Here is a 24,592-nt window from a genome sequence, read left to right on the forward strand (position 1 = left end):
TTGCGTGTATGCTGTCGTTATACGCTGAAGAGCCAAAGGAACTTGTAGACCTGCTTAATATCGTGTAGGGCTGCAGCGAGCACGCAGAATCGCCGCAACACGATCTGGCATGGATTCGACTAAGATCTGGAGTAGTACTGGACGGAATTGACGCCATGAATACTGCATGGCTGTGCATAAATTCGTAAGAGTGCGAAGGCTTGGAGATCTAAGCTTACACATTACTTAATCTAACTTAAACTTATGCTATAGACAACATACACACCCATGCCCGAGGGAGTACTCGAACCTCCGATGGGCGACGGAGGGAGTCGCACGAACCGTGACAAGGCCACCCCAGACCGCGCGGCTGCCTTGCGCGGCTCCCTGAAAACGTGTTGAAAAATTCCGAACCCTAAAAATGTCATATTATTTGCCCATTATTTACCCATAATCCGTTTCATATCCTGTGTCACTCTATGATCTTGACAATTGTGGAATTATGAGGAATTCAATTAACTGCTCTTCTCCTAAGTATGTAGTCTGCACTGAGAAAGTTTCTTTGATATTTGTTGTGTCCCTGTTAATATGCATGGTATAATAGCTGGTCAACGGCCTTACCACAATCGTAACGCCGGTTCCTGTCGAATCACCGAAGTTAAGCGCTGTCGGTATTGATTAACAATTGGATGGCTGACCGTCCAGGTCTGCCGAGCGCTGTTCGCAAACGGTGTACTCTCAGCCGTTGCAACGCCAATTCAGGAGCTACTTGACTGAAAAGTAGCGGCTTCGGTTACGAAAATCGACTACTGCCAGAATAGCGGTGTGCTGACCACATGCCCCTTCATATCTGCATCCAGTGACGCCCATCGGCTGAGAATGACACTGGGGACGGTCCGTACAGTTGGGCCTTTCGAGACCCGTTCGAACGGACAGAGGAGTATGGATCCATAATCCGTTTTATACCATGCGCCAGTTTGATCAAGGTAGTTGTGGAACTGTGATAAATTCAACTAAATGATATCACGCTATGCATGTCGTGCGCACTGAGGAATTGCTAGATAAGTGATTTCGTTTTCTCGTCGGTTAGTGTCTACTTTTCACTAACATAGTTATTTTGACACTAGCTAGCGCAGGGCAGCAAGTTTTTCTGGCGATATAAATCGGCGCCAGCCGGTGAACAGATAAGGTGTCCTCAGGCACCGGCTGCCGGCATTAATTTTATTAACCGAGCTCTTTGTCGCGACCCGGTCCCAGCGCGCTCTCGCGAGCAAACAATGGCCGTAATTGGCTTCATTACTGCTCTGGCTGGCCGGCAGCCGGGACGGGGGCGCCAGTGGCGGGCGAGGCGTCGCCTGTCCGGCCGATAATGGCGTCCGGGGAACCCCCGTGTTTGGCATTCGCCGAAAGAACGCGCGTCCCGGAGAGCTCCGATACCGACCTCGTCGTAATGGCGACTATCAATCAGACCTCGGGCGCAGTGTGGCCTGGAGTGGGAAGTGGGGCGGAGTCGTGGGGGAGGGTGGAGCAGCAGAGGGTGGGGTGGGGGAGAGGTGAGTGGGGAGCAGCGGCGCTAAGAGGGGTTCCCATTGTTACCGCGACCGATGGCGGCGGCCGTGGAACCCACCTGCAGAGCCCCCTAATGGGCCTGTCGGTCGCTGGGATGGTCAGCGCCGAGCAGACGCCATTCTTAGAAATTAAGGTTATTATTTAGATAAATGAAGGCCGCCGTAATTGGGACCGGGCGGCGCCGTCCGCGTCTCCAAAAGGAAAGGAGCGAGCGAGCTGAGGTCCCCCCCTCTGGCGGGTGCCCGTCACTCTGGCACCCCTTGCACAGTACCCCGTTCCTCACTGCTAGCTGTGTTTATAATTCTTTCATCAAAACAGCCAGTGCTTAACTCAGAGTGGCAATCATAGGGACACTTCAGACAATGGAATTGCGTGGTAAGATATGAAAGCTGCGAGAAAAGAAATGCTTTACCACTTACATGCAGTTATTTTTGCGAATATTTCTATATCTTCATGATTTTTTTTTTTTATAGTAAAGACAGACCACTGGTTGCAATGCATTTTATAGTCGAATTGACCATGGTTTCGACTCCTAAACTAAGGGAGTCTTCATCAGAATTTATACGTATGTAATATAAATTCTGATGAAGACTTCCTCAATTTAAGAGTCGAAACCGCGGTCAATTGGATTATAAAATCCATTGCAACCATTGTGGTGTCTTTACTATAAAAAATATTTTCACGGTTGCTGCACACAGCTATGTTTAAAGTTGTAATCTTCATGATTACTCTACAATTCAAATTAAATACCTGGGAGAGTTCATCGCACCACCTTTTAGCTACTTCTCTACTGTTCCACTCTCGAACAGCGCTCGAGAAAAACGAGCGCTTAACTCTTTCTGTGCGAGCTCTGATTTCTCTTATTTCATTATGATGAACATTTTTCCCTATATAGTGGGGCGCCAGGAAAATAATTTCGCACTCTGAGGAAAAAGTTTGAAATTTCACGAGCAGGTTTTAATGACCGCCACCCCAATTTATGTATCATATTCGTGGCACTCTCCTCCCTATTTCGCAATAGTACAAAACGAGCTACTCTTCTTTGAACTTTTTCGATGTCCTTCGTCAATCCTATCTCATGCGGATCCCACACCGCACAACAGTACTGCAGTAGAGAGCGGACAAGCGTGGTGTAAGCAGTCTCTACTAGATCTGTTACATTTTCTAAGTGTTCTGCCAATAATTAACAGTCTTTAGTATGCTTTCCGCACAATATTTTCTACGTTATCGTTCCAGTTTAACTTATTGGCAATTGTAATCCGTATGTATTTAGTTGAGTTTACAGCCTTTAGATTTGTGTGATTCATCGGGTAACGGAAATTCAACGGATTCTTTTTAGTGCTCATGTGTATATGATTTACTGTCAGTTGTCCCTTTTTTGCACCATACAGATATCTTGTCTAAATCGTTTTGCAGTTTATTCTGATCACCTGACGCCGGCCATGGTGGCCGAGAGGTTCTAGTCGCTTTAGTCTGGAACCGCGCGACCGCTACGGTCGCAGGTTCGAATCCTCCCTCGGGCATGGGTGAATGTGATGTCTTCAGGTTAGTTAGGTTTAAGTAGTTCTAAGTTCTAGGGGACTGATGACCTCAAATGATAAGTCCCATAGTGCTCAGAGCCATTTGAACCATTTTGATCACCTGACGATTTTACATTCTCGTGAAGAAAAACAGTGGTCTGGCTAAAATGCTTTAAAAATGGATCGCAAACAGCTGTGATTGCAATAAAATATTTATCTGTAATGGTTACCAGTTTCAGTAGGAAAGCGAGGGTCTACATGCCATTTATGCTATGGTGGTAGGCGGCGGCGGTGAACGGAGCAGGTGTTGTGACTCCACGAACGTCAGCTGCTCAACTGTGACCGAAACTGCACGAAAGTCAACTGCTCACTGGTCACCGAAATAAATATTTTAATGCGGCCAAGACTGTTTTTCACCAATTTTTGCGTGTAGTTCTCCAGTCAACACAAATAAGAAAAGAATTACATCGGAATAGGAGTCAGAGAGTAACTAAAATGAAATCATTAGAGATGGAGGTGAAGCTAGAGTTGGGGAAAGAAATCGGCCGTGTCCTTATCAAAGGAACCGTTTAAACTTTTGCCTTAACTGGAATATCTAAATCTGAATGACAGGACAGGGAAGTGAAACTTTGTTCTGTCGAATTTGAGTCACTTGTTTTAACCACTGGTGGAAACAGAAGCTGACTTTTCAGTGGTGGTTTCAGCTGCTAGGATGTTCATTTTTTCAAGGTCCCAGTGACGTCTTCTTGAACACGATACCACAGTTCACCAAGAGTAGTGACTGGCGTATTGTGACGAGCCAGTTGCTCGGCCACCATTGACCAGACGTTTTCAATTAATGAGAGATCTGGAGAATGTGCTGGCCAGGGCAGCAGTCGAACATTTTCTGTATCCAGCAAGGCCCGTACAGGACCTGCAACATGTGGTCGTGCATTATCCTGCTGAAATGTAGGGTTTCGCAGGGATCGAATGAAGGGCAGAGCTACGGGTCGTAACACAGCTGAAATGTAACGTCCAGTGTTCAAAGCGCCGTCAATGCGAACCAGAGGTGACCGAGACGTGTAACCAATGGCACCCCATACCATCACGCCGGGTGATACGCCAGTATGGCGATGACGAATACACGCTTCCAATGTGCGTTCACCGCGATGTCGTCAAACATGGATGCGACCATCATGATGCTGTAAACAGAACCTGGATTCATCCGAAAAAATGACGTTTTGCCATTCGTGCACCCAGGTTCGTTGTTGCATACACCATCACAGGCGCTCCTGTCTGTGATGCAGCGTCAAGGGTAACCACAGCCATGGTCTCCGAGCTGATAGTGCATGCTGCTGCAAACGTCGTCCAACTGTTCGTGCAGATGGTTGTTGTCTTGCAAACGTCCCCATCTGTTGACTCAGAGATCGAGACGTGGCTGCACGATCCGTTACAGCCATGCAGATAATATGCCCGTCATCTCGAGTGCTAGTGATACGAGGCCGTTGGGATCCAGCACAGCGTACCGTGTTACCGTCCTGAAACCACCGGTTCCATATTCTGCTAACAGTCATTGGATCTCGACCAACGCGAGCAGCAATGTCGCGGTACGGTAAACCGCAATCGCGATAGGCTACAATCCGACCTTTATCAAAGTCGGAAACGTGATGGTATGCATTTCTCCTCCTTACACGAGGCATGACAACAACGTTTCACCAGGCAACGCCGGTGAACTGCTGTTTGTGTATGTAGAATCGGATTTAAACTTTCCTCATGTCAGCACGTTGTAGGTGTCGCCACCGGTGCCAACCTTGTGTGAATGCTCTGAAAAGCTAAAAATTTGTATATCACAGCATCTTCTTCCAGTCGGTTAAATTTGGCGTGTGTAGCACGTCATCTTCGTGGTGTAGCAATTTTAATGTCCAGTAGTGTATATTTGCTATATACACAGTCCTCAGAAGCGTGGTTACAGCTAATACTCTTCCTTGTATAGCACGGACATCTCATCCCTTAAACACAGTAAACAATTACATCCACCATCGCAATCCAGCACGTTTTCCCGCCATCTTTCTTCTGGCCAACATTTGGATTACGTTACTGGAGAGGAGGGGGGAGGGACGACAGCGCCCTCTGGTGGCGGAATTGTGAACTAGAAACTAGTTCAGTTGGACTTCGGTCCTCATGGTCAACACATTGGATGGAGCTACTGTCTATGATAACTCAAATTGCTTAAATAAACAGTGCATGCAAAATAAAGGCTTCCGTCCATCCTATCTAGCAGCCCCGCAGGGACTGAGTCCTTTTCCCGCCAATTTCCTGATGGGGGAGGGGTGGGGAGGTGAGGTGAGGGGGAGGGGAAGAGGAAGGGAATGGGGAGGGGAGGGCGTTAAGTTAGTGGAGGCAGTCCAACTGACCTACTTCCTGACAAAGTTTGAACTTCTCACTATGATGTCACTGCGATTTTGCCACACCTATAGCTGCCATCTTGAATAAAGTTGACAACAATGCAGAGTGGGGTGATACTGATGCTCCCCTTGTATCACAGCTTATGCGAAGGTAACTGACACAGCCTTACAAAGAATTCCCAAGTAAAGCTGCACTTTATGCTGCTCTAGGGTTGCTCGTGTTCTCACTTGTAACGATGAGTACTACTGTGGCGTCCTGCAGAACAACAGGTAGTATAATAATAATGTCGTGTGACTAGGGTCTCCCGTCGGGTAGACCGTTCGCCTGTTGCGATTTGACGCCACTTCCGCGACTTGCGCGTCGATGGGGATGAAATGATGAGGATTAAGACAACACAACACCAAGTCCCAGAGCGGAGAAAATCTCCGACCCAGCCGGCAACCGAACCCGGGCCCTTAGGATTGACAATCTGTCGCGCTGACCACTCAGCTACCGGGGGCGGACAACAGGTAGTAACTAACGTTGTTGACGGGGACTAGGAGGGAGAAAGCGAAAGGTTGGTGTGAATTGGAGCATTGTTGACAAGGGACGGGAGGAAGGGACGGATTTAATCGCTGTGAAGTGGTTGCTGGGTATATTTCCGGCCGGAGCTATTGGACAATCCTGGAGACGCGTGTATGGTGAGATATGGATGTCGTGGAGCAGCAGAGTGCACGGACTGGTGATTCGGGGGTGTATACGCAGTCTGAGGAAGAGCGTCTAATTAATGCTGTATTTGCCAGACTCGCTGCTGTTGCGAGGTCAGGCGGCGGCGCGTTGCAGCTGTGTTATCAGCGGCAGCGCCGGCCGCGGCTTCTTGCGCGCGCGGCCCTCTGTGTCTCTGGCAGGATGCGATGCGGTGCGGCGCGGCTGCTGCTGCTGCTACCGCTTTATCTGCCTCGCCGCGCTCTGTCGCAAGTGTGCGGGCCCAGCCAGCCGCTGCTGCGGCATCTGATGCGGCCCGTCTGACCTCATAAACATTCCGCAGCGGGCAATTTGAAATCTGGAGCGCGGCGGGGGCGGGGGTTTCCTGGACAGAGCGCTGGGCTGGTCTCTTTTTGCTGCCATCTCCTCCAAGTCCTCGACGTTCCGGGCCGGCGAAACAGCAACAGCTGCTGCTCCTGCTGCTGCTACTACTGCCGCTGTTCCGTAACTGGCACTAGATTTGCCGGCGTCGCTGGAGTCATCACGAAATCGACGGCCGCGTCTGATGGCCATTTTATCTCCCTCGCATTCAGAATTTATGGGAAACAGGGATCTTGTAAGCTATTGGAACTTAATGAAATATAGTCTAGATCGCGATGATTATTTTGTTTAAAATATCCAGTTTCGGCCTAGTCTTAGGCCATCTTCAGAACAGCAAAGTCAACTGAAGTTGGCGGTGGCCATAATGGCGAAACAGTTTTAAAATTTCACTAGCTACTGTTCAGTGTCCATTACGTGCTCCGTCTTATTTCAGACTGATACTGAACTGATTTTGTCTTCGTGGCGGCTCGACGTGTGAGTTCGATTTGTGACAGGTATATTTTCCCAAAGAAATCAGGTGTTGACAGATGTGAAAATTACCGAAATATCAGTTTAATAAGTCACAGCTGCAAAATACTAACGCAAATTCATTACAGACGAATGGAAAAACTGGTAGAAGCCGACCTCGGGAAGATCAGTTTGGATTCCGTAGAAATGTTGGAACACTCGAGGCAATACTGACCCTGCGACTTATCTTAGAAGAAAGATTAAGGAAAGGCAAACCTACGTTCCTAGCATTTGTGGACGTAGAGAGAGCTTTTGACAATATTGATTGGAATACTCTCTTTCAAGTTCTGAAGGTTGCAGGGGTAAAATACAGGGAGCGAAAGGCTGTTTACAATTTGTACAGAAAGCAGATGGCAGTTACAAGAGTCGAGGGACATGAAAGGGAAGCAGTGGTTGGAAAGGGAGTGATACAGGATTGTGGCCACTTCCCGATGCTTTCAATTTGTATATTGAGCAAGCAGTAAAGGAAACAAAAGAAAAGTTCGGAGTAGGCATTAAAATCCATGCAGAAGAAATAAAAATTTTGAGGTTCGCCGATGACATTGTAATTCTGTCAGAGACAGCAAAGGACTTGCAAGATCAGTTGAACGGAATGGATAGTGTCTTGAAAGGAGGGTATAACATGAACATCAACAAAAGCAAAACGAGGATAATGGAATGCAGTCGAATTAAGTCGGGTGATGTTGAGGGAATTGGATTAGTCAAGGAGTTTTGCTATTTGGGGAGCAAAATAACCGATGATGGTCGAAGTAGAGAGGATGTAAAATGTAGACTGGCAATGGCAAGGAAAGCGTTTCTGAAGAAGAGAAATTTGTTAACTTCGAGTATTGATTTAAGTGTCAGGAAGTCGTTTCTGAAAGTATTTGTATGGAGTGTAGCCATGTATTGAAGTGAAACATGGACGATAAATAATTTAGACAAGAAGAGAATAGAAGCTTTCGAAATGTGCTACCGAAGAATGCTGAAGATTAGATGGGTAGATCACATAACTAATGAGGAGGTATTGAATAGAATTGGGGAGAAGAGGAGTTTGTGGCACAAGTTGACTAGAAGAAGGGATCGGTTGGTAGGACATGTTCTGAGGCATCAAGGGATCACAAATTTAGTACTGGAGGGCATCGTGGAGGGCAAAAATCATAGAGGGAGACCAAGAGATAAATGCACTAAGCAGATTGAGAAGGATGTAGGCTGCAGTAGGTACTGGTAGATGATGAAGCTTGCACAGGATAGAGTATCATGGAGAGCTGCATCAAACCAGTCTTAGTACTGAAGGGGGGGGGGGGAGTCTTGAAACGACTGTTCGATCCCCCCTCTCCCCCTCTGCCCCTCCCCCACCCCCCCTCTTCGCAGAGTATATCCGTGCTGTTCTCTACATTGGTTATCCTGAGTATGGTTTTTACGCTATTTCCTACATTTGTCTAGGGAAAAGCCACGCTAGTAATCCAGCACTATGTTATTAACAAATTAATACAGACAGTACAGATGTACGTCTTCAAAACTGTTCAGCTTAGCATTGACGGTAGGTCTTACGTACATAGCGCTATACTTTTTATGAAATTTTGTGTTCCGTTCTGAAGGAATCCTAAACGCTTTAAATTTCATTTGTTGATAAAGAATTGGTCATTTCAAGTGATCCAGTGTGGCGTTGTCTCCCTGGTCCGAAGTTTGAAGTATTAAGATGTGAATCTTCAATTAATCAGTTGGACTGTGCTCGAATTTTTTTCAACCAAGACGTAAACCACAAATAAATCTTGAAAGAAACTCGTTAATTTTTTCTTCGTTGAATTATGAACTTTCTAATATCAGAAGGAGACTATGTTGGAGAAGTTACCTTAATTTATTCTTGTAAAATTCGTATTTCTTTCACGATCAGCTCTCAAATGTCATCTATATGTGTGAAGCATGTTAAACATTTTGTAATCTCAGATAAATTATCGCTTTCAAATAAACTCAGAAATTGAAAGAAAACTGCTGATAATATGAAATTCATATATCTCAGCATGTACACTGTCATTAAATTTTCTGTTGAAGAATGATGTGGATGATGTCCACTTATTGACGCTGAGAAATAACCTTCACTTCATAACAGTATTTTTTTATTGTCACAAAATAGAAATAGCGAAAAATGGCATAGAGAGTTTTGTGGCGGCGTTCGTAGCGACAAACAATTCGCTGTAGAAACGGCTTACGAAGTCACCGCCACACTTTTAATAGCGGGCCGACCGGTCCGCTGGAACAGTGAACAGAAAGATGAAAACCCAAACACTCTGATTAAATAAAAGTCGGTACTTATCTTTATTAACGAAGATACAGAAACACAGTAGTGAACTCCGTGTCTACAGAAATCTGTCTAGTTCGAGTCGGAGCGGCTAGGTCAGCGTCGGCTGACGACAAACAACAACTCTGCTGCGATGAACACACAACTGACTAGCAAGTATACAATTCGGTGGCGAGTATACAACTGAGCGGCGAATCCAGAACTGTCCTAGCGCTCGCGACTCCAGCGCTTAGGAAGCCAGAAGCCAGCGGTGGCGCGCGCAGACTTGCGGCGATTTCCTGTCTCGCTGGCGCTGCTTATGCGGACGGCGTCCGGACTTTGATGCTGCCAACCTTTTGGCAGCGGGCTCGGCTGGCATTACTGGCTAGGATATAACAGAGAGGTCAATAGACAGACAATAAGTGATAGACGTTAGAATACAGACTGATTCAATTACATTGTTATATTCCAATTACAAATATATTTGGATGTTCTTCTCGTTTAGCAGAAATAAAACATAGCCAACCAGCTGGTGTTTTTCAAATAACCGTGACCACGGTTTCGACGGATTTAAACTCATCTTCTTCAGAAGGACAAACAAACTTCACATTAGCAATTCCTTCCCTGAATGAATTGCTAATGTGAAGCTTGTTTGTGTTTCTGAAGAAGACGTCCAAACCGTGGTGTTATAGTCGGCGCACAAGCATCTCCATTTCACTTGTGTATCGTGCATATTAGGAATCCAGTAAAACATCAAACCTCCGACAGCGTTGCAGCCGGAGAAAGATCTTGCAAGAACGGGACCAACGACGACAGAAGAAAATCGTTCAACGGGACAAAAGTGCAACCCTTCCGCAAATTGCTGCAGATTTCAGTGCACGTCCATCAACAAGTGTCACCGTGCGAACCTTTCAACGAAACATCATCGATATGGGCTTTCGGAGCCGAAGGCCCACTAGTGTACTCTTGATGAACGCACGACACAAAGCTTTACGCCTCGCCTGGGCCCGTCAACATCGACATTGGACGTGTTGTCTGGTCGGACGAGTCAAGTTTCAAACTATATCGGGCGGATGGACGTGTGCGGGTATGGAGACAACATCATGAGTCCATGCACCCTGCATGTCAGCAGGGGACTCTTCAGGATGGCGAAGGCTCCGTAATGGTGTGGGGCGTGTGCAGCTGGAGTGATACGACACGTCTAAATACGACTCTGACAGGTGACACGCCCGTAAGCATCCAGCTGATCACCTGCATCCGTTCATGTCCATTGTGCATTACGTCGAACTTGGGTAATTGCAGCAGGACAATGCAACACCCCATACATCCCGAATTGCTATAGAATTGCTCCAGGAACACTCTTCTGGGTTTAAACACTTCCTCTGGCCACCAAACTCCCCAGACATGAACATTATTGAGCCTATCTGGGATGTCTTGCAACGTGCTGTTCAGAAGAGATCTCCACCCTCCCGTACTCTTACGGTTTATGGACAGCTCTGCAGTATTCATGGTGTTAGTTCCCTCCAGCACTACTTCAGCCATTTGTCAAGTCCATGCGACGCCGTGTTGCGGCACTTTTGCGTGCTCACGCGGCCCTAAACGATATTAGTCAGGTGTACCAGTTTCTTTGGATCTTCAGGGTATAATACCTCGTCTTCTCACATGTATACGCTATGGCGACGAGAACATTGGTGTGGCAGCTCCCGTATTTTGTCGCACCACGCCGTTCAGCAGTGATACGAAGAACTGCTCTCGGCTCTGCGTAGGTCGAAGTCTGCTAGACGACTCCCTCTTTTGAAGGCAGCGACGTTAGCTTGGATTCCACGGTTGCCGGCACGTGTTTGGCTCTGTGACGTGCCCACGTCTGCTGCTGCACGCAGTGCTGAGAGATGGGAGACGCCCGAGTGCACTCGCCTCCCACAGCGTGAGAGATGCCCGGCGGCCCTGGGTGGGCGCCAATTGGCCGTAAAAGAGAAACACGCGACGAAATTGTGCGCGCCCGCTCGCTCACGCGCATTCCCCGCGCGCGTCAGCCGCCCGTTTCGTCACCGGCGTCATCAGCTTTACGGTTATGACTTCCTTTACAGCGCTGTTACGTTGTGGGCACAGCCCGGGCCCAGCAATCCCTAACATCCGCATTGTCCACGCTACACGCCGAGGCGGCGAAAGCCTCGTCTTTTATTTACACCGTATTATATTTACGTATCGTAAACGTTTTCCCTTTCTTTCGAGAGAAGGAAAGCAAAGGACAAGAAGAGAAACGAAAACGGCAAGAAATGCAAGAAAACAACAGGACAATAAAAACTTGGCAGTTATGATAACTGGTTGTGGCATCGCTATGTGGTAATTTGCCCCGTAGTTGTACAGCTTTACTCATAAGTACCTCCACGATTTAAGACGACGACTGCGAGAATACAGTACATACAGAAAAAACAGGAGGTTCCGTACGGTTCATCCGTCTGGGAGCCGATAATTTCAACAGTTTTTACATGTTGTCAATGTCGATACTATCAAGATACTGGTCCCGGGAATTTCAAGAGCGTATCAAAATCTCTACACCAGTTCCTCAGACTAGCCCGGACATACAGAAAGAAGCGAGCAGGGGACTTAAGCGTATATATGCAGAGAGAGACGATTTAATAAAACGTTTTCATTTACAAATTAAAACATGACAAGATCTTAAAATTTTATATTTGCACGGAGTAACGTTTGCCTGTTATGTTTTTGACAGATGATCAACACAACGTATGTTCAAATGGCAAAAAGAATTTTTAATTGATATAATTACAATTTCAGAAGTTTGAGACATTTTAGTTCAATTGTACTGTGAAAACTTGCTTCTTGCCGAATTTCATGATTCTAGATAAAAGGAAAGTACGTTGTAGCTTTGACGAGCGAGTAGGCGAGTACCAATGTGACATTAACAACCGAATCTTTTGACTGCTTTGACTTACAAGCTTAAAGTTTCTACAATGCCAAGGGACCATAGACTCCAGTATGTGACATAAATTTGAACTTGATACGCCAAGCTGTTCCAGACATAACAGTCGGACACACACACAGAGACGGATGAAAAATGGAAAACAATATTTTTTCGTGTGATGTAATTACAGATTAAGAATTTTCGGATATTGTACTTTACCTGCACCGTGAAGCCTTGCTTGTTGCCAAACAGGTCAACGGAAAGTACCCTACAGGTTTTCACGATTAATCTTGGGTATTAATAACAGCTTCAGCCGTATTTAGTCCTTTATTACTGGACCACTACCCATTTTGTGGCACTAAAACGATTCCGAGCTTTCCCGTTCTTAAGTTTTAATCAAATGTTCACCTGAAGATATGGCTTTTAGTGCCAGGAAACCGGTAGTGATCCAGTAATGAAGGATTAAATACAGCTGATGCGGTTATTACACTTCTGGCCATTGAAATAGCTACACCACGAAGATGACGTGATACAGACGCGAAATTTAACCGACAGGAAGAATATGCTGTGATATGCAAATACTTAGTTTTACACAGCATTCACACAAGGTTGGCGCCGGTGCCGACATCTACAACGTGCTGACATGAGGAAAGTTTCCAACCGACTTCTCATACACAAACAGCAGTTGACCGGCGTTACCTGATGAAACGTTGTTGTGATGCCTTGTGTAAGGAGGAGAAATGCCTACCATCACGTTTCCGACTTTGATAAAGGTCGGATTGTAGCCTATCGCGATTGCGGTTTATCGTACCGCGACATTGCTGCTCGCGGTGGTCGAGATCCAATGACTGTTAGCAGAATATGGAATCGGTGGTTTCAGGAGGGTAATACGGAACGCCGTGCTGGATCCCAACGGCCTTGTATCACTAGCAATCGAGATGATAGGCATCTTATCCGCATGGCTGTAACGGATCTTGCAGCCACGTCTCGATCTCTGAGTCAACAGATGGGGACGTTTGCAAGACAACAACCATCTGCACGAATAGTTCGACGACGTTTGCAGCAGCATTCACAATCAGCTCGGAGACCATGGCTGCGGTTACCCTTGACGCTGCATCACAGGCAGGAGCGCCTGTGATGGTGTACTCAATGACGAACCAGGTTCTGTTTACAGCATCATGATGGTCGTATCCGTGTTTGGCGACATCGCTGTGAACGCACATTGGACATGGGTATTCGCCATCGCCATACTGGCGTATTACCGGGCGTTATGGTATGGGGTGCCATTGGTTACACGTCTCGGTCACCTCTTGTTCGCATTGACGGCACTTTGAACAGTGGACGTTACATTTCAGATTATTACGACCCGTTGCTCTACCCTTCATTCGATCCATGCGAAACCCTACATTTCAGCAGGATAATGCACGACCGCATGTTGCAGGTCCTGTACGGGCCTTGCTGGATACAGAAAATGTTTGACTGCTGCCCTGGCCAGCACATTCTCCAGATCTCTCACTAATTGAAAACGTCTGGTCAATGGTGGCCTAGCAACTGGCTCGTCACAATACGCCAATTACTACTCTTGATGAACTGTGGTATCGTGTTGAAGCTGCATTGGCAGCTGTACCTGTACACGCCATCCAAGCTCTGTTTGACTCAATGCCCAGGCGTATCAAGGCCGTTATTACGGCCAGAGGTGGTTGTTCTGGGTACTCATTTCTCAGGGTCTATGCACCCAAATTGCGTGACAATGTAATCACATGTCACTTCTAGTATAATGTATTTGTCCAATGAATACCCGTTTATCATCTGAATTTCTTCTTGGTGTAGCAGTTTTAATGGACAGTAGTGTAATACCCAAGATAAATGCTTATAGCTGTGGTTCCCCTACCTACAACGGCTCACGATTGAGTTTTCGCGTATCAAAGTATGTGACACCAATGGCCGTATTTTTTGAGTGCATTGACTTAGAAACTTAGGGACCATAGACATACGTGAACTTGTTCAAGAGAATAAGAGTTCTTGACAGTCGGGCAGACAGGCAAACGGACAACAAAACGAACCTGTAAGGCGCCCATTTTTAACTTATTGAGGCACTGGACCCTAAAAATGACAGATATCAACGTATAGAACCTCTCTCCATGGTCGTATTCGTAATACGCACCATGGTGTAGTAATGCAGTGCAACATTTGGGGGGGGGGGGGGGGGGGGGGGAGCGGGCAAATCCACCTCTCAGTTTTGTCACATCGAATTAGTTGGTACCTGTAGATAGACAACACAACGAACAGCTCTCCAAAGCGGGCTGCTGCCGTTGTGCATTCCGGTGCGGCAGCACGAGTGACTTAAATGAATTGCACGAGCAGTTCCAACCGTATTGCCGTTTGCAGCATCACCAACGGTGCCCGTATTGAGCATTTCTAGTGTGACTTAAAAACTTAGACTCTTTAGCTATTCACGTGTCTATTTTCTGTATGTCTTGTAGTGCAGTGCAAAGTTATTTACGAATAACACTGTAACTTTAAGAAAAGTTACCACAAAATGGTATATTAGTCAGTATTGTATGATCAATGAAACGTGTCAACAACTACCCTAGTAATTCAATCTGAACAGAAAACTTTCTGCACAAGCATCTGTTGATGAATGTAAACAGATTGTAACGAGTGTAAGTGCAGCTATTTTTGTATGTGGTACCTTAAGATGTTCACACATACATGGTTGTTGTTTTTTGTCTGCATGGAACAACTGTCCCACATCGCAGACTTTGCGACCTAAAGTTTTCTGCGTAGCCGTAACTGGGCCCGGAAGTGAACAACGCCCGACAGTATAGACTAACTGTTTTACGTCAACGTACTCGCACTGTGACCTCTGACTCTCTTCCCAGGGTAAAATAAGCTCTTACCAAACATACTTGGAGGCACTAACCAGTCTGGAGACATACAACTTGTAACAGCTGGATAATTAGTCTGCAAATTATGTAAATACTGATGTGCGAACGCACACCAGACACGATATTTTATGGGATTCCGAAATGGCGAGGGGTTCGTGGTTAGGGGACGCTACGCTAGTAGTGTGTAATAGGCCGGGAATTTGGGTCGGAAGCGTACTCGCATGGTGAGACATCCGGTTTCGACTCCCACTCCTACACAAACTGACTCGTTTCAGTGCCCAGATATGGCTAACGTAACTGAAAATCTTTGAATCTATTAGTATTTCACTTATATTTGCCAAAGGAGAGAGACACAGATGGCTATTTCTCATACATATTTTGTGAAGCATTTGGTCGGTACCGTAATCTGTTTTCTGTGTTCCAGAAGATGTATCATCAAGCGAACGATTCCTTTGACATCCGGTGCTCGGTTACACAGGCTCTACTTGAGATTTTAGTTGCTGCTCTAGGTGCCTCAATTTCGGTTAGATGGTGATTAGCTCGGCTTATTTATCTGTAGCCTTTAAGTATGAAGCTGAAATTTCTATGTACCAGTAAATGTACAGCTGCCATCCCATTTAAGTTGTTGGACTTTCTGATCTCAGCGGCTGCTTTAGTGACAGAATACCACTAGACTTTTGTGATAACATCACCTTATCATCAAAGATAATCGTATATTTGTTCACAAGGTCGTGTTCGGCAACAGAAGATATATCTAAATCAGAACATAAGGCGGCGTCGGTGCTCTGAGCGACGTCCTGCTGTCATTTGTATTGGGCATCCAATGTAGCTGCTATCGCGTTCACAAGTTATTTTAACACCACGAACATCTAGATAGAGGTTTTCCTTTACTGAACGCAGCATCTCTTTAACTTTCTTGGGTGGTCTAAAAATGGACAGAGTACCGTGTCTAGCCAGGACTCTCTCGATTTTATTTTCTGTTTGACGTTTTATTTACTTTTCTTTGACATACCTTTATTGCATCATGAATTCTATAGAGGACTGACAGACACTGACTTCACAGACAAAAGGTTAATATTTGTGGAATAAATGGAAATCTTGTGACAGGATTATGCATGCTATTACTATCCGACTACTGATGCCATCAGTGTTCTTGAAACTGGGTAATCCAGTCTCTCCCCGTAGACTGACTGGCCACTTTTGCAAGAATGAAGAGATACCGCTAATAAGTTCAAACTTCGAGCCAGTCGTTAGAAAGTGCTCGAATAATCTGTAAGTTACAGCTTGAATTCCCCTCCCCCCCCCCCAAGAACCATGAACCTTGCACCTTGCCGTTGGTGGGGAGGCTTGTGTGCCTCAGCGATGCAGATAGCCGTACCGTAGGTGCAACCACAACGGAGGGGTATCTGTTGAGAGGCCAGACAAACGCGTAGTTTCTGAAGAGGGGCAGCAGCCTTTTCATTAGTTGCAGGGGCAACAGTGTGGATGATTGACTGATTTGGCCTTGTAACACTAACCGAAACGGCCTTGCTGTGCTGGTACCGCGAACGGCTGAAAGCAAGGGGAAACTACAGACGTAATTTTTCCCGAGGGCATGTAGCTTTACTGTATGGTTAAATGATGATGGCGTCCTCTTGGGTAAAATAAAATAGTCCCCCATTCGGATCTCCGGGAGGGGATTGCTCAGGAGGGCGTTGTTTTCAGTAGAATTCTAAAGGTGGCAGGAGTAAAATAAAGGGAGCGAAAGGCTATTTACAATTTGTACAGAGACAAGATGGCAGTTATAAGAGTTGAGGGGCAAGAAAGGGAAGCAGTGGTTGGGAAGGGTGTGAGACAGGGCTGTAGCTTATCCTCGATGTTATTCAATCAGTATATTGAGCAAGCAGTAAAGGAAACAAAAGAAAAATTTGGAGTAGGAAGCAAAGGACCTGAAAGAGCAGCTGAACGGAATGGACAGTGGCTTGAAAGGAGGATATAAAATGAATATCAACAAAAGCAAAACGAGGACAATGGAATGTAGTCGAATTAAATCGGATGATGCTGAGGGTATTAGATTGGGAAATGAGACGCTTAAAGTAGTAAATGAGTTTTGCTATGTAGGGAGCAAAATAACTGATGATGGTCGAAGTAGAGAGGACATAAAATGTGGACTGGCAATTGAAAGGAAAGCGTTTCTGAAGAAGAGAAATTTTGTTAACATCAAGTATAGATTTATGTGTCAGGAAGTCTTTTCTGAAAGTTTTTGTATGGAGTGTGGCCATGTATGAAAGTGAAACGTGGACGATAAATAGTTTAGACATAAAGAGAATAGAAGCTTTCGAAACGTGGTGCTACAGAAGAATGCTGAAGATTAGATGGGTAGATCACATAACTAATGAGGAGTTATTGACTAGAATTGGGGAGAAGAGAAATTTCTGGCACAACTTGACTAGAAGAAGGGATCGGTTGGTAGGACATATTATGAGGCATCAAGGGATCACCAGTTTAGTATTGGAGGGCAGCACGGAGGGTAAAAATCGTAGAGGGAGACCAAGAGATGAATACACTAAGCAGATTCAGAAGGATGTAGGTTGCAGTAGGTACTGGGAGATGAAAAAGCTTGCACAGGATAGAGTAGCATGGAGAGCTGCATCAAACCAGTCTCAGGACTGAAGACCACAACAACAACAACAGCTTGAATTCCAAAACGGCACACCGTCACGGAATGTTGTTATTGGCACCCATGAACAACATTAACGCTTCAGAGTATGTTCCTCATACAAAATTAGCTTCACACGTTTTACATGGAGTGCCTTTTCTGCGGGAATACTGCTGTGTTCAGTTTGCAAAAGTGTATTAGTAACATGTAATATCAATGCTTATCTATGTAAGTAAATACTAATTCAACTATGTTGAATACATCAGAAAGGAAGGTGCTATAATGAATTTTAATCAATAAGTACATATTGATAGTATGAAATAAATTATAAGAATCAGTATATCTATTAAAGTTTTTTACAATTCGATTTGACAGCATGGTCTTCTTTGTTTGCAATTGTCAGGTGTCAGAAAACGGTCGAAATAGATCGAAATTAGGACATTTCATAATGTTTATACCGTACAGTAGCTTGAAATGGACCCTTTTCAGGTGTTTGAATAAAATAAGTTAAATCATCGACACTTACGCACTTCCTCTGAGTAGGGACTAAGATTTTGTTCACTTATGAGTCTGCTCAAGAATACCAGTTCAGTGCAGAAAATAAAATACTCATCTTTTTTTATTCTTCTTGTGGCAGTCCTAGACCTCAGAGTGATTCTTGAGGTCCTCGGTTTGTTTTACTGCAATAGTAAATGAGAAAATTGGCAATTCATCATTTTCAGAATTTATTGAGATATGAAGATTAAAACATATTCGCAACAGTATTTATTACTTCCACCATTCCATACCACCTTTTCCCGAAGCGCTTCCAAAACTTTCCAACAACCAGGCAACTGCCTAACGAAGAAGGTATAACCACAACACAATACACCACATGTTTTCACTCTGATAAAAGTGTAGTTCGACTTGGATACCTCTGGCGCTAAAGGCTAGTATTTATAATAAATTGCATTGTTCTAGAATATAAAGGAACAACACTATCGAATTAATTTACATATTTAATATCCGATAGTTACAAACAGTGAAAAGAAATGAACAAGGTGCAGTATTGGTTTATGACGGTAAAAATTTAAAAATACCAGAATAACAAAAGATGCTTGCAAAATACTTCACTCGGAAAAGTTGTTGCTATTTTACGAAACTGCATTGTCTATGCATACGATATGACAAGATTTTGAGTGCATCAGCATTTGCTTTTACAATCACGTGATCAAATGTTAACTAGTGAATAATAAAATGTTGCTGGAGACCGTAAGGAAAAGATCTGGGAATTCCTAAGTATGCTTGGTTTCTTCGAAAATAAACTTAATTAACTTGGAAATAAATTACATGTTTTTGGCATACTAAAGTTCTTTAACATTTATATTTTAAGATGTTTTAACGTATAGTTCATAGCATGGTTGTTATATTTACATAACTTAAAAACTGGCGTCGTGTGTCGGTCACCCCATGTGAATCCAGTATAAAATTGGTATCGTACGATTCATTAACTCAATTTCGCCTGATTATGGTCTCTTATAAGCTGATGGTGTTAATCAAGTTGCCCACAGTGTGCGTCTAATATCCCGCCACTCCAGCGATATGGAGACAGGTAGAAGCGACGACCTTATCTGCGCGGCAGAATCTTCCGCTTTCTGATGCCGCTACTCCAGACGTCACGGCAACCGCGTCCCACGCCGATTCCGGTTGTTCTCCTACAGGAAATAAACATCCCGCCAGGCGTCTGGTTCCACAGTCCGTGTTTTGTTATTGAATACCCTTGATGCCGATTGCTAAATATACTGAAGCGCCAAAGATACTGATATATGTATTTCTATTCAAATATAGAGTTATGTAAACATGCAGAATAGGCGCTGCGGCCGGCAACGAGTATATAAGACTACAAGTGTCTGACGTAGTTATTAGATCGGTTACTGCTACTACAGTGGCAGGTTAACAAGTTTTAAGTGAGCTTGAACGTGGCGACGGCGGACACAATATCCCCGAGGTAGCGATCAAATGGGAATATTTCCTTACGACCATTTCATGAGTGTATCGTGAATATCAGGGATCCGGTAAAACATCAAAGCTCTGACATCGCTGCGTCCGGGAAAATATCCTGCAAGAACGGGACCAACGACGACTGATGGGAGTCGTTCAACATGACAGAAGTGCAATCATTCCGCCAATAGCTGCAGATTTCAGTGCTGGACCATCAACAAATGTCAGCGTGTGAACCATTCAACGAAACATCATCAACATGGGCTTTCGCAAGCGAAGGCACATTCGTGTACCCATGATGACTGCACGACACAAAGCACTACGCCTCGCTTGGGCCCGTCAACATCGTCATCGGACTGATTGATGACTGGGAAGATATTGCCTGGTCGGACGAGTCTCGTTCAAATTATATCGAACGGATAGTCGTGTACGGGTATGGAAACAACCTCATGAAACTGCATACCCTGCATGTCAGCAGGGGACTGTTCAAGCTGGTGGAGGCTCTGTAATTGCGTAGGGCGTGTGTAGTTGGAGTGGTATGGGATTTCTGATACGTCTAGATACAGCTCTAACAGGTGACACGTACGTAAGCATCCTGTCTAAGCACCTGCATCCACTCATCACCTTTGTGTAGTCCGACGGACTTGGGTAATTGCAGCAGGACGACGAGTCCAGATTTGCTGCAGAGTGGCTCCAGGATTTAAACACTTCCGCTAGCCACCAAATTCCCCAGATATGAACATTATTCAGCATGTCTGGGATGCCTTGCAACGTGCTGTTCAGAAGCTATCTCCACCCTCTCGTACTCTTACAGATTTATGGACAGCCCTGCAGGATTCATGGTGTCAGTTTCTTCCAGCACTATTTTAGACATTTATATGGCTCTAATTAAAATTTCCGCTTGCCTCGCGTCTTGACAACATTGTTGCATATTTCTCGAAAACACAAAAGCGAACAGCAAGTAGGCAGCGGCTAAGCTAGAACTCTGTATCTGAAAACATATTCGAACTGTTGCACATGGTAATACATAATGATAAACAGTGGGGTGCGGAGAGTAGCTACACGTATGAAATCATATGCCAAGTCAACGATTTTAGAATGAAATAAATATTCAAAAAGATTGAGTAATACTTCGCGTGATCTTTACACATAACATTGGTCTGAACAATACTACGCTGAACCAAGTTAACAATAATTAAGAAGGATACAAAGTGTAATGTGGGGGCTTATTCTAGAATTGAGAAGGACTGAGAAAGTTAAAATGACAAGTTTAATGTCGCAAATCTTAGCACGAAAATGACACCTTTTACACAGTTTTCAACTCGACGACATAAAAACAGCGCAATGGGTAATGCATCTCGCCAACATCAAAACGTGAGATAATCCTATACACAACATTGTTAAATATGAACTCTGAAAGAACATTAATCCTAAGCACAATAATATGAAAGTTTAATTGGAAGTTTCTTTCCAAAATCGCTCCTACACATACGTTATGACGTTTGTCAATTCTGCGAAAATCGTCCGATTCTGGTTCAAAGTTCGGTACTATTTAGGATGACAATCAAATCTACGGTGGGTGGTTAATTATGTGACAAATCTGAGCGGAAGATTACTCAAGGCCGCTCGAGTTTACAGTGGGCGCAAGCTTGTGAACCAACAAGCGTCTGCACACGGTATTTACCTTAAGATCAGACGAGCTGCCAAGTGCAAGGCCACTCTCTCCCAATGAAATTCCTACAAAACTAATCAGGCCTTTGCTGAAATTTCCAGCAGAAACTTTCCCTATGTTTCTCGTTATGCTAGGAAACATGTACTCAGCTCTAGTCTCAGTATGTGGCGATATACACGCGCGTGGTTGGAGCAGCGTGCATATTATAGTGCCCTGTCAGTTCTCACAAGAACAATTAACTAATTTGGCTGGTTCGTTTCTTCACAGTTGGAGCTAAATGTTGCTACAGCTAATCTCTAGCTGGACTGCAGCCGCTGTGAACGCAGTGTCCACACGAATTTTTTCTCAGCATCGTACAGAGCGTTAAGTGCTCCATTCTGCACTTGACACCAGTTCAGAGAAGAGTCCCCAAAAATTTCTCTCTTGTCCTACTCATGGTAGAACTTCCTCCCCCACTTGGGTTCATTCGTTCTTCACGCGACGGCCTTTTTCGGCCAATAGGAGCGTTCCTCCTATTTTATGGAAACTCTCTCTACCAGTCGATATGTCCCTCCTATTAAACTGCGTCGAAACTTCAGTATTTTTCTCCTTCCTAGAGCGTTTCCGCCAATCGGACGTTTTATGCCCATTCTAGACGTCTAAAGCACATTGACCTTTTTTGTGTCACACTCATTGGACATGTGATTGAAATGCGTTACTAGTTTTTGTTTGTATCCCACTGGAATTCCGAAAAGCAGCTTTCTGAAGCTTTTTCTCTGTCCCTTTGGCAGATGTGCCGCTACACGCAGTCTTCTCGTCTGAATCACCTGGTCAGGGTCGCTGACCTTCCTCCTACCACCCCTTTAAGTGATTTCTGTCGTAACCCCTGCAGCGCACCATCACTACACCATTGTCCGCCTGGCTTTTCAAACTAAAAATGACTCGTGTTGTCTGTTCCACATTCCGCTCAAAGACATGCATTGGATAGGGACGGTGTGTTAATTACCATCAATTGACTGTCATCCTTTTTTGTATTACATACTGATAGGCAAATGTTCTCATAACCGCTGAATTACGTTAGGTTCCATATTCACCTTCTCATTGCGATGTATAAAGCTCTCATGTAAGGTGCGAAGAATCTGACCCTTTATTCTGCCACTTTACAAAAGTTAACATAGAATTTCTATAAAAAATCAGACAACTTAATCAATTAACATTGAAATCCATAACTCACACAAGTGGGGTGGTCTTTCTCTCAGCTCTGAGCAAGTCAACTAACTGACAATGATCATTTCTAACTGTGCAGTGCTGCATTCTTATCTCAAACTTCTCCTCTTCAAAAATAATAACGTTATTCAAAATTTATATTCCTTTAATTTTTTTTCAGTGTGCCCATCTTACTCATCCTTTCTGTCTTTTCCCCATTTAACAGATACAGTCACGAGTCCACACAGCCCTGCTAAATACGTTCATCATCTGCCACACTCCAACCAAAAACCTATTGGATGTGCAAAGGCAAAAGCTATGCCACGAAAAGATAAAAGATTGTTTAATGTAACATGACTTGCTCTTTCTCTCTGATGGGAACATTGACGACATACAAAAATCAAAATAACATTACTATCTTACACCATTACAGCGCGTATTTAAAGCAAACCTGATTTTCATCCTAATAGTGGCACTCTTACACTATATGAATAGATATCGTGTTTCAGACGTAGGAATGCGCCCACCACAACTCCTTGGTGTTGCGATTTTATATCCGTCAGTGTATCATCAGTTTCATCCACATCGAAAGCATGGTCCTGTGTGAGGTTAAAACTACTTTGTTGCTCATGTATCGGAAGAAGACCGTCCAGTGCGATTGAAAGCACTGAAATAAAAATACAAATATCAGTGGTTCTGTAAATAAAACGTCTTTTAAAAAAAGTAGCAAACACTGTCGTTTCCATGTGACTTATTTCATGAACTATATTCAGAGTTTGCTACATCCACATGCAAGTGCTGAGTTTCTTTTTCTACCATAGTAAAATAGCTACCACTATTATTTAAAGAGCGGTATATCTTCTGATGAAAAAAGATAGAGGCCTCAGCAAAGAGTAGTAAGGAAAGGTGATTCTGTCTTGAACAAAAGCAATTTTTCTTGCCTTAGGACCCATATGTATTTCGGAGAAGTCTCTCCATCTGCATTAGATCTTATTTATTATCTGTTGAACAATATACAAAGAATTTATGCTTTACGGCATTTAGCGGTTTTTGAGATTATAGCCTTTATGTTACTACAAGTACTCACAGAAATATTAACGTAAAGAATAAATATGTACCTAATTATTACATTTTGGTGTTAACTAGCACAGCTGCAATTATTGCCTTACGGTATGTCATATGCCATTATAAGTCTTTATCGATGTTTATTAATGTAATCTCTCAATTTATGTTTTATTTTTGAAGGCTTAATATGTCACTATTTGTGAGATGTTCACTTGTTACGGGTGTTCTGGGTGGGTTTTGAATTTTTCATATATATATATATATATGTGTGTGTGTGTGTGTGTGTTATAATTCCGTTAGAATTCAAAACAGGGGCATTTGCATAGTTTATCACTTCTTTTCTTTCCACTATGGCTTTTTGTACATGGTAATTTTCTTTTGTTGTAAGTTTCTGTGGGCTATTGCTGTATTTAATTACACTCTTGCTCATAAATTAAGAATAATTGCAGAATATGGCGCCACACAACGTGGCACATCACAAAACTGGAGCTAATAGCATAGGCACATAGGGAACACACACGACACAGATCTGTACGTCCACGGTATTGGTGATAAGTTTAGAAAACCGTCCCGAAATGCATGTGCTACAAAACGCCACTGTTTCCTGCGCATGTACCCCGACGTCAATATGGGGTATGATCACCATGCACACGTACACAGGCTGCTCAACAGGCTGGCATACTTTTGATGAAGTGGTCGAGCAGCTGCTGGGGTACAGCCTCCCAATCTTGCACCAGTGTCTGTCGGAGCTCCTGAAGTGTCCTAGGGGTTTGAAGACGTGCCGTGATACGTCGACCGAGAGCATCCCAGACGTGCTCGGTGGCGTTAGGTATGGAGAACAGGCAGACCACTCCATTCGCCTGGTATCTTCTGTTTCAAGGTACTCCTCCACGATGGCAGCTTGGTGGGGCCGTGCGTTATCATCCATCAGGAGGATGGTGGAGCCGGCCGGCGTGGCC

Source organism: Schistocerca piceifrons, chromosome 1 (genome assembly GCF_021461385.2).
Source record: "Schistocerca piceifrons isolate TAMUIC-IGC-003096 chromosome 1, iqSchPice1.1, whole genome shotgun sequence".
Lineage (NCBI taxonomy): Eukaryota > Metazoa > Arthropoda > Insecta > Orthoptera > Acrididae > Schistocerca > Schistocerca piceifrons.